Source organism: Nycticebus coucang, chromosome 12 (assembly GCF_027406575.1).
Source record: "Nycticebus coucang isolate mNycCou1 chromosome 12, mNycCou1.pri, whole genome shotgun sequence".
Taxonomy (NCBI): Eukaryota; Metazoa; Chordata; class Mammalia; order Primates; family Lorisidae; genus Nycticebus; species Nycticebus coucang.
Genome location: NC_069791.1, coordinates 82,264,759 through 82,269,753, shown reverse-complemented (window position 1 = coordinate 82,269,753; position 4,995 = coordinate 82,264,759). Strand labels below are relative to the sequence as shown.

Genomic DNA, 4,995 nt, shown 5'->3' with positions numbered 1-4,995 from the left:
AGCCACATACACCAAGCCCAGCCAGGGCCTGCTAAACAACAATGACAACTGCAACCAAAAAATAGCCGGGCATTGCAGGGGCCTATAGTCCTAGCTACATGGGAGGCTGAGGCAAGAGAATCGCTTAAGCCTAAGCGTTGGAAATTGCTGTGAGCTGTGACTCCACAGCACTCTACTGAGGGCAACATAATGAGACTCTGTCTCAAAAAAGACAATATTTGAAAGAGATGCCTTTTTTGTTGTTGTTTGTTTAGAGACAGAGTCTCACTTTATTGTCCTTGGTAGAGTACCGTAGCGTCACAGCTCACAGCAATCTCCAACTCCTGGGCTTAGGCAATTTTCTTGCCTCAGCCTCCCGAGTAGCTGGGACTACAGGTGCCCACCACACCGTCCAGCTATTTTTTGTTGCAGTTTGGCGGGGGCCGGGTTTGAACCTGCCACCCTCGGTATATGGGGCCAGCGTCCTACCCACTGGGCCACAGGTGCCACCAAAAGTAATTTTTTTTTTTTTAGTTTAGTTTAACATTACCCCTGATCTAAATAAAAAGATGTTAAAACCTAGGACATACGCACAAACACCCACGCCATGAACCCAGATAACCTAAAGAAAAAAGGGCAAAGTTCTGTCCAACAGAGAAAATTATTTTCACTTCTGGAATATGTTTCCACGTCCCATTCCACGTCCTTCCCCTCACAGCCACTTGGGCCTTCAGAATAGCAGCTTTTCCCTGGCCGGCCCCTGAACCTTGATTTTTATTTTTCATGCTCTTTAACATGGGCGTATTTTTCAGCATGTCAGGCAAAATCAGAAAACGGATCTTGCTGCCACACATGTACACTTGCTCCAGCTGTGCCACACGACCATCTCTGTATGTGACTGTGATGTTGGACATCTGGCAGTTCATGTTGTCTTCAGATTCAATGAGCTTCCCCCATATACCTGGACTACCTCGCCAGTGTTTGTCTCACATGTTACAATGCGGTCTTCGGCCTCCTGCAGGACTTTAATTGGCACACCAATAGACATCTCGGCAGGAAGAGAGTTCAGTTCCCTGCCTTCTCTTCAGTGCAGCAGAGAATGCTGCGTAGGCTTGAGGCAAAGCGAATGGCCGAAAGTGATGCATTTTTAAAGAGCAATATGTTATTAGCAACATGGAAGTAAATACCAGTAGAAACTTGTAACAATGATTTAGAGTTATCTAAGAAGGAGAACTGGGGCTGGGACTGGGGTACTCTAGCTTACGCCCATTATCTCAACACTTTGGGAGTCCTGGGCAGGAGGATCGCTTGAGGCCAGAAACTGGAAACCAGCCTAGGCAACATACCAAGGACTCTGTTTACAAAAAGTAAGAAAAATTAACTGGGCATAATGGTGCACACATGCCTGTAGACCAAACACTCCAGAAACTGAGGTAGGAGCACTGCTTGAGCCCAGAAGTTTGAGGCTATGGAAAGACATGAGTAGGTCACTTTACTCCAGCCTCAGTGGTAAAGTGAGACCCCGTCTCTAAAAAATAGAGAAAAAAATGGTACTTAGCATTAACTGCTTGAGTTTAGAGATCTGTGTAACTCAATACAATAAATTTATTTTTCTTTTTTAAATTATTTTTTCTCTATCACAAGTCATTAAGCAAAGTACAATTTTCATATAAACAACCTAATGTGACTCACATTAAGGTCTATCTCATTTCCATTGAGGCACAAAAAACAGTGCTCCACGATGCCAGGTATAGTGGCTCACGCCTATAATCCTAGCATTCTGGGAGACCAAGGCAGGTGGATAGCCTAAGCTCAGGAGTGAGCAAAGCAAGACACCGTCTCAACTAAAAACAGAAAAATTAGCCCTGCGTGGTGGTGGGTGTCTGTAGTCCCAGATACTTGGGAAGCTAAGGCAAGAGGATCACTTGAGCCCAGGAGTTTGAGGTTGCTCTGAGCTTGGAGGCCACAGCATTCTAGCCTGGAGCAACAGAGTGAGACTTCAAACAAAACAAAACAAAAAAAAAACAAAAATCAGAAAACCCCAGTCATGAGCCTAAGGATCACATAAATCTTCAGGAGAGGGAACAGAAGGGGATCTGGGAGGGCTCGGTGGAGGAGTCTGGAAGCAGGAGCCCCTACCTAAGACTGAGGGGCAGGAAGGGGTTCCTGGAGGAAATGATACCTGTGTGAATGAATAGTAGAAGTTAGGCAGAGAGAAGCTGGAAAACAACTCAGGAGGAGGCAAAAGGGCAGCCAACACCTGGAGGCGGCCAAGAGCCTGGTAGGAAGAAGTTGCTGAAAGGCTCAATGTGGCTGAAGTGAGGGGTGCTGGGACATGGCCAGAGAATGAACTCAGGCCTGTAAACTCTCGTTAAGAAAGGAGATGTGGCTCAGCGCCTGTAGCTTAAATGGCTAAGGCACCAGCCATATACACCAGAGCTGGTGGGTTCGAATCCAGTCCCGGCCTGCCAAACAACAATGACAACTACAACCAAAAAATAGCTGAGCATTGTGGCGGGCGCCGGTAGTCCCAGCTACTTGGGAGGCTGAGGCAAGAGAATCACTTAAGCCCAGGAGTTAGGGGTTGCTGTGAGCTGTGATGCCAAGGTACTCTACCCAGGCAACAGCTTGAGGCTCTGTCTCAAAGAAAAAAAAAAAGAAAGAAAGAAAGAAAGAAAGGAGATCGCTGGGCCGGGTGAGGTGGCTCACACCTATAATCCCAGCACTTTGGAAGCTGAGGCAGGTGAATTGCCTGAGCTCACAGTTTCGAGACCAGCCTGAACCAGAGGAAGACCCCCCATCTCCAAAAATAGCTGGGCATTGTGGTGGGTGCCTGTAGTCCCAGTTACTTGGGAGGCTGAGGCAAGAGAATTGCTTAAGCCCAAGAGTTTGAGGTTGCTGTGAGCTGTAACACCACAGCACTCTTACCGAGGGCGACCTAGTGAAATTCTGTCTCAAAAACATAAATAAAATAATAATAATAGTAGTAATAATGCTGGCTGTAGCTCAACGGCTAAGATGCCAGCCACATACACTGGAGCTGGCAGGTTTGAACCTAGCGCAGGCCTGCCAAACAACAATGACAACTACAACCAAAAAATAGCCGGCATTGTGGCAGGCCTGTAGTTCCTGCTACTTGGGAGACTGAGGCAAGAGAATGGCTTAAGCCCAAGAGTTTGAGGTTGCTGTGAGCTATGACACCACAGAACTCTACCAAGGGTGATAAAGCGAGACTCCGTCTCAAAGAAAAAAGATTACAAACCTGCCAAGCTTTCTACTCTGTCTCACCCATATTAGAGCACATTTGTGATGGCCCCACAGGCATCCAGCTCAGTGGGTACAGGCGAGGGCAGTAGTCCCAGTGGTTCAAATACTGAAATAGTTCCACACCCCAAGGAACCCTCCAGCCTTTCCCCAATCACTCTAGCCCAGGCGTCCTCAAGCTGTGGCCGGCGGGCCACATGAAGCAGTGTGAATTGTATTTGTTCCCGTTTTGTTTTTTACTTCAAATAAGGTATGTGCAGTGTGCATAGGAATTTGTTCATAGTTTGTTTTTTTTTAAAACTATAGTCTGGCCCTCCAACAGTCTGAGAGACAGTGAATTGGCCCCCTGTTTAAAAAGTTTGAGGATGCCTGCTCTAGACACTCCTTCACAGACCAGCTCCTAAAGGGTTCACACCTGCATAACAGTAGTACCCTCATGTTATCACAAGGACTAAGGTATAGAAAACTTAACCTAGTGCCTACATGCACATTATTGGCATTTAATAAATGTTAGATATTATTATTATCCCCATGGTAACCTCAGGAACAATCAAACCAAAGCACATTCCCTAGAAGACAAACCTCCAGGGGCTTCAGGAAGATGTCATATATCCTGTCTCATTGTGGACACTAGATTAGTTGGTGGCATTGGGGTCACAGGGAGCCCATGGCCATGAGTTTCAAGACCAGGACAATGGATGACCTTCTCCATGCTTGCCGCTGGCCCACGTTGCAGGCATGCTCATGAACACGGAGGAAGGCGCCCCCTGCTGATTGTTATGGGGAACTTCAGAAAGATTTGGGGAAAAATAAAAAACAGACGTGCTGGGCATACTGGGGCTGGAAGTGGGGCTGGATTGGGACATAGCATGAGGTAATCAAAAATCTAATTGGGACTTCCAACCAGAATGGAGTAACAGCGGCTAGATACACCCATCTATCGTAAACAACTAAAAAGCCACGCAAAATCTAAGCCTTTCCGGCAATGGACACCAGTAGCACAGGACAGTGAGCCCTGCTGAGAAGAGAGAAATAAATGACATGAGCCCCCAAACTGCCTAGCTTATTGCCTGGAGAGAATGTCCAGGCCATGGCACAGGAAGAGGGAACTCAAACAGAGCCTTATAGTCTCCCTGAGTTGAAGAGACAGAGGTCAGATTTCAGCAAGGTCAAGGCAGGTAGGATTCGCAGCCCAGAGTCATGGGAAATGCACAGAGAACTCTAGACATCTGCGGAGAATGCCACAGTCTTTGGCTGAGTACTGATCGGCGCAGGTGTGAGGCCGGGAAAGAACGACCAGAGAGCAGGCAGAACAACCCCCAGGGTCCATACAGGCGAGACCAGCTTGGAAATCCCAACAGCCAGAGTGGACAGTCCACAGAACATATAGCAACTGCTGCTCAGGATGGGGCCAAATTAACACTGAAGCTGCTTCTGGTCCTGCCTAACAAAGTTTAAAGGAAGCCCTGAAAATATCAAACTATTTCCAAGGCATTAAGTTCCCCCGAAACTCTTTAGCGAAGTAACTAAACCACTTCCCAAAATAAAGCTCAAAAATACTTAAGGAAGGGCGGCGCCTGTGGCTCAGTGAGTAGGGCGCCTGCCCCATATGCCTGAGGGTGGCGGGTTCAAACCCAGCCCCAGCCAAACTGCAACCAAAAAATAGCTGGGCGTTGTGGCGGGTGCCTGTAGTCCCAGCTGCCGGGGAGGCTGAGGCAAGAGAATCGCGTAAGCCCAAGAGTAGAGGTTGCT

The 4,995-nt window shown here is 47.6% G+C and overlaps 1 pseudogene; it reads right to left on the bottom strand.

Annotated features, from left to right (window-relative positions):
- Positions 1–549: 549 nt before the first annotated feature.
- On the bottom strand, positions 550–1,027 carry LOC128561251 (small nuclear ribonucleoprotein Sm D3-like; annotated as a pseudogene).
- Between the last annotated feature and the right edge of the window lie 3,968 nt (positions 1,028–4,995).